Source organism: Azolla caroliniana, unplaced genomic scaffold (assembly GCF_043228905.1).
Source record: "Azolla caroliniana isolate FFs.n. ecotype wild unplaced genomic scaffold, voAzoCaro1.0.p SCAF_8, whole genome shotgun sequence".
NCBI classification, from domain to species: Eukaryota; Viridiplantae; Streptophyta; class Polypodiopsida; order Salviniales; family Salviniaceae; genus Azolla; species Azolla caroliniana.
In genome coordinates, this window is record NW_028230443.1 from 4,419,317 (window position 1) to 4,434,820 (window position 15,504).

Sequence of the window (15,504 nt, forward strand, 5' to 3'; positions counted from 1 at the left end):
TAAACCCTAAACCCTAAACCCTAAACCCTAAACCCTAAACCCTAAACCCTAAACCCTAAACCCTATGAAAGAGAGAGAGAGAGAGAGTTGTTGCATCTCTGTTGTAGCTACCCTCAAGCGAAGAAGACGAGCTCTAGGTTGTTGCCTACAAGTCTCCATGTATTTCCTCTTTCATAGTGAAATAGTTCTAGGTTTGGGGACTCCTGTGGTTTTTTCCTATTAGGGTTTCCACATTAAAATATATTGTCTCTGTATTTCTGTTTTTCTGGTTTCTGTTGGTTAAATCTTTTGGATCTCTTAGACGTGAGTCTGAAACTAGTTGTGGTCGTCTTCCATCTCCTCAAGATATATGTGGGTCGATGCCCGAAAGGTCACTAGGAGGCTCCCGGTACTTCATCACATTCGTAGATGACAGTACACGGAAGGTCTAGGCCTACTCGATTAGGTCAAAAGACGAAACGCTTTAGGTCTTCTCTCGGTGGTTGACCGAAGTGGAGAACCGATCAAGACACCGAGTGAAGACACTCCGGTCTGATAAGGATTTGAATACACCTCTTGAGCCTTCGAACAATACCTGTCGGAATAAGGGATCCAACATCAAAAGACTGTTCCATATTGTTGAGAATCAAGCTCAATATAGTGCAACGTGTGAACACACCTTTTGAGAATCTATGATTACTCAAAGGTCAAGAGTCACACCACTACTCTCTACACATTAACTATGTGTCATAGAGTCATATTCTATAACACATAACTAATGAGTTTCATATTCCCCATGACTAATGGGTCTCCACATTCCCCAACAGAGTGGTTGTTGTAGTTAGTTAAGGAAGAGAGAGGGTTACTATATAAAGCACCCTGCTCCTACTTCATATCAAGTCGGTTATGACTCCTTGTAATGTGACATTTTGTATTTGCTATTCTACTTGTCAATATACACCTACTTCTAGAGTATTCCTTTTTCCATTCTATCTAGGCTATCTTGTGTTTTCTCTTCTCTCATTTTCTTTCCTCTCACACATAAATATAACACACATCTCTTCTGTTGCACAAGAATCATAACCGATTCTTTACATGGTATCAAAGTGATTTGGTAGCTCGATCTAGCATACTTGCCTCATCGTGACCCTTGTCGTGAAAATCCGTCATTATGTGCGGATCGTTCGGCGAAACCGCCAAAGTTATGGATGGGAAGGAAATAGGGCTCACACGCACAACACAAGGAAGGCTTACACAAACAAGGCACGAGTATTCGAACATGTTTGTGAAAAGGAGAGGTGCATGGGCAAGCCCGAATCAACCCCTAGTCACAAGGCGAGCAAATGCACGTGAGGAAGGCTTACACACGGACACACAAGGAAAAGGCTTACTTACACACACGAGAGACAAAGTTTCGAATGCCTTTGAGAAAAGAGAGGTGCATGGGGAAGCCCGAACGCTCCCTCGTTACAAGACACACGGACACACAAGCAAGTTTTACACACGGGAGATACAATTTTGAACGCCTTTGTGAAAGGAGAGGTGCATGGGCAAGCCCGAACGCTCCCTTGCCACAAGTCACACAAACACACAAGCAAGATTTACACTAACACGCAAGACACGAAAGTTTGATTGCCTTTGTGAAAGGAGAGGTGCATGGGCAAACCCGAAACGCTCCCTTGTCAAAAGACATACAAACAGATAAGCACAAATGACAATAACATATAAGACACGTAAGTTTGAATGCCTTTGTGAAAGAAGAGGTGCATGGGCAAGCCCGAAATGCTCCCTTGTCACAAGACACACAAAAAAATAAGTACATACGAAAATAACATATGAGAATCGTAAATTTGAATGTATTCGTGAAAGGAGAGGTGCATGGGCAAGCCTGAAACGCTCCATTGTCACTAGGCACACAAACAAATAAGAAAAAATGACGATAACATATAAGATACATAGGTGAAACCAAACATTATTTTATTTCAATATAATAGATTTTGTTATATAATAAGAATCAATTTTACAACAGACTCGCACGATCCAAGAGAGAGTGACGGTGTCGTGTGGTTTTTCACACACGATATGAAAACTAGTAAAATAATTATTTAAGATTAGCTTAATGGTTTGATATGGAAAGATAGATGTCTTCAAGAACTTCATAACACATTTACTACACATGAAACGGATAAACAAGTATCAAGTTATGTGTGTGTAGAGTTTGAGACGAAGAGGAAAACAAAATTATAAGATATCCCACATAGATAATAAACTTTAGGGGTCCAGCTATATAAGTAGATTGAGAACCATTAGATTTTATCTATGTGTTGAGAGCAAAAAGGAATGGTTGGACTTGGACCAATTTGTCTCCATGGACAACTGTGGCTAAGGAACTGGCAATCGGAAACCGGATGGAGCCGATAACCGAAAATTGGACAAACCCGGCAATCGGTGATCGGGTGGAGCCAATAACCGGCGACCGGATGGAACTGACAATTGGCGATTGGATGGAGCCGACAATCGGAAATTGGATGGAGTTGGCAATCGGACGGAACCATCAATTGACAACCGGACGTAACTAGCAATTAGCAACCGGATGGAGCTGGCAACTGGATGGAACTAGCGACTGGGTATATTTGGCAACCGACGACCGACGACCAGGCGGAGCTGGCAACCGGATAGAACCGACGATCGGATGGAGCCGGCAACTAGGAATTGGACGGAGCTGCAACGAAACAGGGAACTGGCAATCGGATGGAGACGGCAACCGAACAGAACTGACGACGGGACCAACAACGAAACCAATCAGGTGAAGACTAGACGGATCGGATGGGCAACGATTGAGATGGACGGATGATAGGATCATGTAGCGACTTAAAGTAAAGTAAAGTAAAGTGAAGGCAATGTGGACGCATCAGATGGGCAACGATCGAGATGGATGGATGATAGGATCATGCAACGACTTAAAGTAAAGTAAAGTAAAGTGAAGGCGATGTGGATGCAAGTAACTGAAATTAGAGGGCATGCATAAAGTAAAGGTCATGTGGAAGGCATGCAAAAGAAAGGTAAAGGCCATGCAACTAAAGTAAATGCCATGCGAGACGCATGCAAGGGAACTGGAGATGCAAACTGAAGTCCCTTCATGCAGTGTATTTGCGGGGACAAAATTAGGAATCCTAATTTTCTTAAGGGGAGCCATCCATCAATGAAAGATATCACCCAAAAACCCTAAATTTCCTATTAAATCCAAAAACCCTAAATCTCCTATCGAATCCAAAGTCCCTAATTTTCGGATCAAAGCCATATCTCTCGCATAACCCTAATTTTCCTTATAGAAGCCATATCTCATGTATAACCCTAATTTTCCATACGGAAGCTATATCTCTCAAAAGCCCTAAATTTCTTATCTAAGCCATATCTTGGAAAACCTTAACCCTATTTTTTTTTTCATCGAAGCCTCATAATTCCTTAACTTTTATAATCCCAATCTCGGGATAGATTGTAATTTTTCTCGTTCTTTACTAATAAAATTTATCAAACTTTGTCATATCGGTTAATTCTTAATACAAAAACGCACGAATTTGATATCCTTGGGTAGGAGGCCCCAGGGTCCTACCTCAAGTTCACGTGTCTTCGTCGTATTTTCGCGACATCTTTGGTGAACCCCACGTGAAACGAGGCGGCAAGAGGATATCTCATGGAGGCATATAGATACAAAGAGCCGAAGAGAAGCAATCTATACGAGTTCGACCAATGGGTATCATCATTAAAGACCCACTGAAGTGCCATGCATGCTTTCATTGAATTCGAGTATCGCTTGGAGCAGGATCAAAGATAATTTGGTGGGGGTGGATAAAATCCTAATGTTCGTGAAATCAATAGATCTGAAGGAAAGGAAGGCCATTGGAATCCGACTTGAGGATAATGATGGTGCAAATGGGCTCACTGAGGATTGGATGAAAGTGGAAAGAGAATTTCGACTACACGATAAGAGGAAGACAATATTTTCATCGACAACAACACAACCCACGGCGAATGGTGAAAGGAGGACAGGAAGCAACTACAAACTACCACCTAAAGAAGAGAGCTTGAAGAGGGAAGGTTTAATGGTACTCGATAAGACATAGAGGCCTTCGTAAATGAGGCATATGAGAATTTAAAGGTGCAAGTCGAGGCCAAAGAGAATCTTATAATAGAACCAAAACCGATTAAAATGGTTATCAAGGAATAAGAGACCTCCCAACAAAGGTGGAGTAATGATACGGACAATACAAAGGCCCAAGTTCGGAAAAACAGCACCACGGGAGAAGATGTGGAACAAGACGCCTTCTCGTCTTGCATAGAAACAATGATGAAGAATGAAACTAATGAATCAAGGGTGGCGAATGCCACTTCAAGTGAGGACAAATGTTTCGGAACACGCATCATGTCTGAAACATCATGCGATGAAGGTGAAAGAATGAGCAAAGCTTGCATGATCAAGGGAGATAAAAAGTGTGAGGCCGACATGATTGAGGAGATAGCCACGAAAAATGACATCGAGTCAAAGGTGGCTATGGACAAGTGAATGACGGATGGCCGTGTCGAGACTTTCTCCACACTTGGTCCAGAGACTTGGGCAGATGCGTCAGAGAGCAAACGTGACACCCAAGAGATGGAAGGTGGCGGCGAGGAAGTGAAGGTCGAAGCTAACACATGCAGAGAAGAGGGAGACGTCAAGCCGAAGAGGGTACATGACGACCATGAAGAGACTTTCCCCACAATGGTTCTAGAGACTTGGGCATTAACTGATGTAAGACCCAAGAGACGGAAGGTGGCGGCAAAGAAACAAAGGTCAAAGTTGATACGAATAACCTCAAGGTGGAAGCGGTGAAGGGTAGTACGACAAAGACAGACTACGATAACGTATGGATCCCTCCACACTGATTCGAGAGACTTGGGCATTAACCAATGTAAGACCCACGAGAAGGACAGTGGCAACGAGGAAGCAAGGGCCGAAGCAAATGCGTGTGATAGAGAGATAGCCAAAGAGATGGCTATGGACAACATGACAAAGGCAAAAACCGATAATGATGAGAATCCCTCCACACCTGTTCCGGAGACTTCGGTAGTTGTTCCAGAGAGCCAACATAAGACCGGAGAGATGGAAGGTGGCGACGAGGAAGCCAAGGCCAAAGATAATACATATGATGAAGAGGTCAAACAAAGCACAATAGTGCACGATGAAGAGACCAAATGAAACACAATGCATGGAATAAGAAAGGATGATAAAAGAAAGTTAGATGACCAAGGAGATGGTCAAGATGAAGGTGGCACATGCACAAAGCATGAAGCATTATGCTCTACAAGAGAAAAGGGAACGATGACAACCGGCCACGGAAATGCAAAGAGTGAACAAAGAATATGGTGGATCGGATGGCAATGGCGGTTCAGGTATAAAGAAGAAACATCCATGAAGTAGAGTAATCAAAAGAGGAGCCTCACCAAAATTGGCACATACCGGTGGATGTGCAAGTTTGGTGGGGGTGAATGTCGTGTGGTTTTTCACACACGATATGAAAACTAGTAAAATAATTATTTAAGATTAGCTTAATAGTTTGATATGGAAAGATAGATGTCTTCAAGAGCTTCATAACGCATTTTACTACACATGAAACGGATAAACAAGTATCAAGTTATGTGTGTGTGAAGTTTGAGAAGAAGAGAAAAACAAAATTGTAAGATATCTCACATACATAAGAAACTTTAGGATCCAGCTATATAAGTAGATTGAGAACCATTAGTTTTTATCTATGTGTTGAGAGCACAAAAGGAATGGTTGGACTTGGACCAATTTGTCTACATGGACAAATGTGGCTAAGGAATTGGCAATTACAAACTGGATGGAGCCGGCAACCGGAAATTGGATGGGGCCAACAACCGGTGACTGGATGGAGCCGGCAATTGGTGACCGGGTGGAGCCGGCAACCGAAAATTGGATGGAGCTGGCAACTGGAAACCGAACAGAACCAACAACTGGCAACCAGATGGAGCTGGCAATTGGATGGAATTGGTGACCAGGCGGATCTAGCAACCGACGACTGGGTATACCCAGCAACCGGCGACCGGACGGAGCCGGCAATTGGGAATTGGGCAGAACCGGCAACGAACCGGGAAGTGGCAACCGGATGGAGCCTACAACCGAACGGAACCGGCGATGGGACCGACAACAAAACCAATTAGGTGGAGACCGGACGGATCGGATGGGCGACGGTCGAGATGGATAGATGATAGGATCATGCGACGACTTAATGTAAAGTAAAGGCGATGTGGACGCATGTAACTGAAATTGGCGGGCATGCATAAAGTAAAATTCATGTGGAAGGCATGCAAAAGAAAGGTGGAGGCCATGCAACTAATGTAAACGCCATGTGGGATGCTGTCGGGGTAGTTGTGGTTAGTGCGGCGAAATCGCAGGGACTAAGGTTAAAAGGAGTTGGCTATATATTTTATAAGGCTTGCACATAATGTTAGAAAGATTAAGGATAGGAAGAACAAAAGTTAGAAGTAATGTGCGAGCGACATATGACCATAGATAAAAGATAAGAGACAATGTATGATTTAAGAAGTGAAAATGTATTATAAGAACAAGCTTTATATTACCAAAATTTAACAAGTTACACTGTTGATCACAAGATGCGACTTTTCTTTCGTTGAATTCTAGATTTGAACCCTTGAATCCAACTTTAAACCACGAGCCTCTTCACCCACAAGCTAACTTATTTGTTTGATTATATTATTCTCTAAATTTCTCTTCTCTTCTTGATTCCTCTTGTTTTCCTTGCCCCTCTTTATTTAAGTGTTGCCATGCATATGGTAATGTATGGGAGCATGGCATGCATGCAATGCATGAGTTACATGTAATGCATGATCGCCATTTGGCGCACATGCATTGCACGTGATGCATGATAGCCATCATGCTCACTTGAGCTCCCATGTATGAAAATAGATATGGGATAAGTATAATGATGAAAATGGATACTAAAATAACTAACACAGCTTAATGGTGTATACTTTGGGTTTGGTATAGAAGGTTGAGAGTTCAAGTCTCTCAATTTTACTCAATATAATATATAGCTTCATTCTTATATCATGAAGCACAGTTTTTACAAACTCTTACAAATAAATAACTTAGCTTAGTGGTATATACATTGTACTTTGGATATATGGATGTGGGTTCAAGTCTCTTAAATACAATATTTAAGCTCATTTTCATATCGTGAAGCACATTCTTCACGACACCCACCCCCTCTGAACTTGCACATTGGTTGTGCAGAGTTCATCCAACGCTTCTTCCGATTCTTTTAGTTCTTCTACTTCTTCATAACATTCGGGTTGTAATGACTCCCTCCTTTTAAATATTTTAATCCTTTTTCATGTAATTGGGATACAAATTTCTGTCCCATCTAATTCATTGAGGAAATATGTGGCCTTATCTGTTATTTTCCTAACTTCATAAGGTCCAAACCATCTTTTTGCGAACTTCCGAATAGTATTGTATTGATTATCTAGGTTGTTATCATATACTAATACCCAATCTCCCTCTTGCACCCGTCTTGGTCGTAATCTTTTCATCTTGTCAAATCTATCCTTATTCTTGATTCTTGCCTCTTTCAATCTAGTAGCTACTTTTTCTATGTCTTCTGTCCTTGATTGAAGTTGTCGTATCCGAATCGCAAGTAAATCTTCCCTATTCATTTCTAATTCCCAAGGCAACATAGCCCATGTAGTTATCTTTTCTTCAATTGGCATTATCGGCTTCTGTCCTGTGATTAATTATGCAGGCATATTTCCAGTAATAGTGCTGTGAGTTGCCTTATCAGCCTAGAGCACATAGGGTAAGATTTTTGGCCAATCACTATCCCATCCTTTACATGCCTTTGCCAAAACTTTGACTATTGGCCCATGTCCCCTTTCTATCTTCCCATTAGCTTCCGGATTGTACGCCGTTGTCAAAGAAAGCTGAATTCCTACTTTGTCAAAAAAATCTTGAGCTTCCGTAGAATTGAGCTCTCCCCTATCTGCCACTGTCTTCCCAATACATCCATATCTACAAACAATGTCCTCCAAGATGAATTGACATACTCCTAATGTCCCTTTCGTTCGCAGTGCATGTCCTTCCACTTGATTTGTTAGATCTTCTCTTGCAAGAACCAAATATCTCTTTTGTCCTACTCCAAGTGGCATTGTTACCAAATCTATCATCCACTTGTAATGTACCCCCGGTGAGTATGTTGGGTGTAACTCATCACAAAATTTTATATTTGAATAATATTGGCAAGTGGGAAAAGTTTCCACATACTTCTTTATTTCCTCATAGTATCGAGGCCACCAAAACCGTTCTTTAATCTTACTGAAAATGGCCCACACTCCTCGATGACCAGCCCATTCTTTGTCATGCAGCTCTCTGATTATCTCCTTTCTTTGCCATTCAAAACCTATTACTCTTACCGGGTTTCCAGTCTTGGTTTTCGGATGTTGCCACAAATATCCTTCATGCAGGAAGAACTTATGGGCTTTCTTGCAAAATTGTGCGAACTCTTTTCCAAATCGACCTTTGTACTTGTCAGGGGTTGGTAGGTATTTCCCTATTTCCTTGAATTCTTCTTCATACTCCCCTTCTAGAAACTGCATTTCCTCCTTCTCGGGTAATGCTTGTGGTAAGGACTGTTTGTTCTTTGTCCTCATCGTCTGAGTCTGGAATCTCCTCTTCATCATACCTTGCTCTTGATAACATATCTGCTATTGCATTTCTATTCCCAGAGATATGTCGAACTTCAGGGTTGATTGATCTAATATAGATACACCATCTTAACATGGCTTGATTTGGAATATCACAATTAGCTATGATACCAAGAATAGGCAAACAATTTGTTTCTATTATTACTTCACCACCAATTAAGTAATCTCTATTTGTCTTAACTGTTGTTACTACCCCCCATAACTCTCTTTTGACCTGTGCATATTTTCTTTATCGACCACTAAGAACCTTCGCTCTGAATCGGACTGGATACCTTTCTTCCCCATCTTGTTGGCTTATCACCCATCCAATTCCAATGGGACTGGAGTCTACTGTGAGATATATGGGTCGGGTGTAGTCAGGTTGCTTTAATGGTGGAGCTTGTGCCAAGTAAGACTTCAATTTCCTCATTGCCTCTGAATGCTCTTCAATCCATTCAAATGTTTCTCCTTTTCTTAGGAGTCTGTATAAAGGTTCCGATAAATGGGCATAATGCGGAGTCCATCTATAGTAAAAAACACATACCCCTAGAAACCTTCGTACTTCTAAGATGGATGTACATTCCTCTCGCATATTTTGAATTGCATTGACCTTGGTTGGGGATGGCTTTCTCCCGTACGGGCCACACATATGACCAACTATTAATATCTCTTTTGCCCCAAATATTGACTTCGCCCTTGATAAGGTCAAATGCACTTCTTCCATCCTTGATAGTACCTTCTCGCAATCCTTGATATGGTCAGCAACGAATTGACGGCAACCACTTTCGTCCAATTCCTCGTTCTTCTCTTCCTCCTTGCATCCCTTAATTGGAACATCATCCAAAAAAGGCATTGTAATATGAGGAATAAAATCACAAAGTACCTTGTTCATTCCATTCATCATATGCGCCACTGAGTTGGTCACTCCTTGTGGCAAGGTACATGATAGGGTGTATAAGATAATAGATAGTTATACACTATATGAGGGCTTGACCAAACCGATTAGATGGAGTTGAAAATCATAATATATTATATAGCTCTAGGTAATTATGATTAGAGAGTATAACTCAAGAAACTAAGAAAAAAGATAGAGAAAGCGAGCAAGAAATAAGAATGTTCTGATATTCCAACATCAAGAGAATACAAAGGAGACAAACTCCACATTGAACTAAAACCAAAGACCTTCCTCTTCTAAGACACTTCCTCTTCCACAAAGACACTTCTTCCTAACACTCCTCATCCACTCTTTGGCCTTCACTCTTAGCCCCCTTCCTCACTAATATCACTTCTTCTTTTATAACCTTCCTCTTCTTATCCACGTTCATGTTATTTTTAGAAGCTTTTTATCTCCCTATTTTTAGCTATGACACATCGACCTTCTAATCGTCATATCTCCCTCATCCGATATCCAAATTAAGCGATTTAAAAAGCTATAGAAAGCTCTTTTTACAAGCTTTCTAATCCATATTTAAACGTGATATTTGGATAAACAACGAGGGAGTTATGACCATTCTATTTTTACTGTTTTTTATAGTCTGCGTTTTCTCTTTTTACTTTTCTCTTGGTCTCGTACTTTTACTTTTGACTTCTTCCCTAAGGTCTTAGTTCGTGTTCTTATCCTCAAAAGGTGAATTATCTATACTTTATATTCTCCTAATGTTCAATGGCTTAGACTCTAAAAACACTTTCACATTTAGCCCTCCCCCTTGTTAGAGGCTAAGCCATTTATGGCGAAGCACTTATTGGCAGTACTTAACAAACAAAAGCTCTCTCGCCAATCTCTTGGCTATAGACAATGAGAGAGATATAATAAAAAGAAAATAAAAAGATGTGAGTAAAACCCCCGCTAATCGGTAGGAAAAACCTCACATTCTCTACAAATAAAAAAGATAATCACTATTACCATCTTCCTCTTTGTTAATAGAGAGAAAGATGGGTCTACAATATGGACTATTAAGAAAATAACGTATGGGGAAACAAGTCCACTTCTTGCTCCCATCCATCCGTATCAACAATATCATTAGTAACTTGGGGAATATAAGTAGGTCCCCGAGTTACATACTTTTTAAGGCGCCATCCGTTCACTCGATAAGAATGAAGTGCTCCATCCACATCTTTCAATTGGTAACTTCCGTTGTCATACTTTTTGTGAACCACAAAGGGTCCTTCCCACTTATTATCAAGCTTTTGTCCTTGAATATAATCATATCTATTATCATACCTAAGAACCAATGATCCTTCTTCAATGTGGTTGCCCTTGTGTTTTTTGTCATATGCCTCCTTTCTCTTCATTGCTTGATTTAAGTAATGCTCCACAGCTTCTTCTCTTGAATATTGTAGTAGATGGTTGCTCGCTAAACGACTCATCACATCATTTCCTTTTGAGCGATGCGATGCCCCCATTAGTCTATTACTTTTGATCTCAAGTTCGATCGGAAGTAACACTTCTTTTCCATAAACCAAATAAAAAGGAGTAAAACCTGTGGAGGATTTATAAGAAACTCTATAAGCCCAAAGAGTATCATCCAAATACCTATCCCATGTTCTTACTTTGTCTTGCACTAACTTTGTCAAATTCTTCACTATAAGCCCATTCACTTTCTCAACTGCACCATTTGCTTGAGGATAATAAGGCGTTGAATATCGATGCTTAATCTTCAACTTGCTTAATAGACAAGCTAACATTTCACTCCTAAAACCGGGTCCATGATCGGATACAATCTCCATGGGAACTCCAAATCTAGTACAAATATTCTTATACACAAATTGGGCTACATCTTTGGCTTTAATCGAGGAAGTTGTTATAGCTTCCACCCACTTTGTCATGTAGTCAATGGCCACCAAAATAAACTCTTTACCATGTTGAGTTTTCGGAAGAGGTCCTACTGCATCAATTCCCCATTTCTCGAATGGAGCAAACACCACAATGGGTTGTAAAGGTCCACTTTGTAGATGTCTTATTCCCGCTTTTTGACATGCATCACAAGATCTACACCAATCATGCACATCCCTATGGATAGTAGGCCATGTAAAACCAATTAGTAAAATCTTTCTTATCATTATATCATGGGCTAAATGCCCACCACAAACTTCTTCATGCAACTTAAAGAGTATCTTTATAATCTCGCTTTTGTTAGGAACTCTTCGTAAAACTCCATCTTTCCCTTTGTTGTACAAATCTTCACCCACCAAATGATATTGTGAAGCCTTCGCCACCAAACGCTTTCTTTGCAAAGCATTGAGGTTATTTGGAAACTCTCCTTTATTAAGAAAATTATGTACTTCCTCTAGGGAGTCTACATCTTTGCACGTCTCCAAAACACCAACGAAACCTTCCTTGATCTTATCTAATTGGGCTTGAGCTAATGCATCCGCTTCTTTATTGTATAATCTCCCCACATGCTTAACCTGTATCTTTTCAAAAGACCTTAGTAGACTCATTGCTTCTTTATAAAAATTTCTAAGCCCATCACTTTGACATTTCCAATTGCCTTGAATTTGTTTAATTACCAATAAGGAATCACCCTTAAGAATTAATCTTTTTATCTTCATAGCTTTACATAGACGAAGACCATAACACAAGGTAGCATACTCCGCTTCATTATTTGAATTCACACCACTTAATGTAATACCTTCACTTTTTACTCTGTCTCCTTGAGGATCCTTGAGAATAATCCCACCCACGGCTATGTTTGTGGCTTTGCGAAATGCCCCATCAAAGAATAAGGTGAATGCATCCTCCATATCCGGCTCGGGAAGTGCCTTTCGTAGCTTTACCAAGTCTTCTTCATGAAAGGTTTCTCTAAAGGTGAGAAGATCCGCCAATTCGGCACGCATAGTTGATTCCAATTTGACTTCAAAATCAAACTCCGCCAATAGTAGAGCCCATTTAGCAATTCGTGCTGAAATGCTCACATGTTGGAGTACATATGGGAGTAATGACATGCTAGTGATTATTACAAAATGATGAGGTAGTAGAAAGCTTCTAAACTTTTTACAAGCATATATAAGAGCTAACATCCACTTTTCTACTTCTAAGAATTCTTTCTCTACATCAGACATGGCTTTACTAATAAAATATATAGGATGCATAAGCCTATTTTCAGAATCTTGTTGCATAAGAATGGCTCCTATAGCATGAGATCCAACACTAAGAGAAAGAAAGAAGGTAGATGTTCTATCAGGTGGCTTTAGAATAGGAGCATTACATAATAGTTCTTTTATTCTTACATATTGCTCTTCAGTTGTAGATGTCCACAAGAAGTTGTTGGTGCGAAGAATAATGCGAAAAGGATAGAGAATTTGGGCCAACATATGAATGAATCGTTCAAAGTAACGAACTTTTTGAACAAATACCTCCAAATCTTTGATACTCGTGGGTGTTGTCATCTTTTGAATTGCTTCAATCTTTGAGCTATCAACTTTGATTCCTTCTTGAGACACCACATGACCAAGCATCACCACCTCCTTTTCACCTATGTGACACTTCTCTGGGTTGAGTTGCATTTTGCATTCATCCAATCTTTTGAATGCCAAGCGAACCTTTTCCAAATGGTCTTTCCTGCTACTATAAATTGCAAAGTCATCCATAAAGACTCTAACAAACTTTCCAAAGAATGGTTGGAATACATGAATAGCAAGACGATTAAATGTAAAAACAGCATTTGTGAGTCCAAAGGGCATGCATCGATATGCAAAGCATCCCCATGGAGTGATGAATGTCGTCTTCTTTTGATCCTCTTCCGCAATACGAATTTGAAAATAACCTGAATAGCCATCACAAACAGAGTACATTTCATGACCCGCAATTTCATCTAATATTTCATCTTGGAAAGGGAGAGGAAAGTGATCCCTCTTGGTAGCCGCATTTAGAGGTTTGTAATCAACACAAACCCTCCATTTTCCATTCTTTTTAGGTACCACCACAATGGGCGAAACCCATTCAGAATCTTCCACTGGGTAAATGAATTGTGCACGCAACAAAGCTTTGACTTCCTTTAATAAGGCCTCCTTTTGCACGTGACCTAGCCTTCGCAACTTTTGCGCAACGGGAGTTGTACCCTCCTTTAGATTTATGTGATGTTGGATGACATCTACACCCCTAATATGAGCATAATCACTAATGAAAAGGTTAGGAAATTCAGAAATCAAATTAAGAAATTGTTGCCTCTCTTGCCCTTTAAGATCTTTAGAAATCATCTTCTCTTTTTGCTCCATAGTAATTAAACCTCCTTCATCATCTTCTTCCTTCAAAACGGCATATGATGTGGTCATTTCCCATTCTGACGAGGAATCTTCACTTTCATCACTTTCATATGCGGACCCACTATCATATTCAGTTATTCCATCTTCTTCTTTCTCAATAAGTCTTTGTTGCCGCATATCATAATGTATGCTCACTCCTTTTGATGGCGTTATGGTCATCAAACCTTTGCTCCAATCTTGGACAACATTGAGTTCTTGCATCCATGGTCGTCCTAGTACCAAAGAATATGACGGTCCTTTTAGTGGTATTACATGAAAATCCATGGAAATGCTTACCCCAAAACACTTGATGACAACATCCTCCACTATGCCAATGCAATGGACCACTCCACCATCGGCTACAGCCACTCTTGCCGAAGATGACCTACTTATAGGAATTCCCACTTTGTTTACCACAAATTCAGAAATCAAGCTTACTCTAGCACCACTATCAACCAACGCATCTTTGATGTGAAACCCTTTGATGGAGACGGGGATGGTGGGTCGTATGTCCTTTCGATCTTCTACTCGCACGATTCCCACATAATGCACAGTCTTCCGACTTTGGCGAATACTTGCAAGTCGCCCCCACTCCTTTCGTAATGTGGGAGATAATTGGAGAAGTTGCGGCCATGTTATCCTTGGTCCACTTGAAATCAACTCATGCTTCAAATTGAAAGCTTCTACACCTTCACCCATAGGAATGTCCTCCATCTTGATCTTTCTTCTAGAGTGTCTCCTTCTCAATTTTTCCTCTTTCTCATTCTCCTTAGACTTCTTCTTTTGTCTTGAGGCACTAGATTCTCCTTCAACTTCTTTCTCCTTTTGCGAGGACCTTGTCCTTTTCACAGGAGCTACTTCAAAAGAATTATCACTATCATCAATAAAATTAAGAAGATTCACATTATGAGGAATTGTAGGAACCTGAGCCATAGGGAGTGTTACGTTTCCTTCGACTTCATTGTTGTTAGGTCGTTGTCCATTCCTTTGCACTTGATAAATGCCTCTTCCCATGCCTCTTTGTTGTCGATGAGGACATCTTGTTGAGATGTGTCCCTCCTCTTGACAAGAATAACAAATTACACCGTGATGCCCTCTAGAGCCACCACCATCGGGAATAGTGTTGTGAATTGCTTGGGATTGTCGCAAGTGGGTCATCACTTCATCAAAGCGCCGATTTACCAATGCCATGGTATCTTGTTCACTCCTCACTTGTTCAACTTCTTGGGATATACTTGTTGGGTTTATTGTTGTGGTGGTATACACATTTGGAAACACTTGTCCCCCATGCACAATTGAAGATGAGGCTTGAAAGTTGGCACGAGGCATCAAATTTGCACCCAAAGCCGTCATTTGGGGATCCCCCAAGGAGCTCATCATCTTCACTTGTCGATCATAAGCTTGACAAACTTGGATAAGAGCTTGAAACGATGTGGGATCCTTCAAGTTTGCTTCCAAACGGAAATACATATCAAGACCCATCTTGAATCGTTCCATTTTAAACCACTCGTCTTCAGTGCCGCC

The 15,504-nt window shown here is 40.6% G+C and overlaps 1 long non-coding RNA gene across 1 annotated transcript in view; it reads left to right on the forward strand.

The window, feature by feature from the left end:
- LOC147860862 (uncharacterized) overlaps positions 1–15,504 on the forward strand; it is a 75,103-nt gene that overhangs the window by 10,881 nt on the left and 48,718 nt on the right. The window lies entirely within an intron of this gene.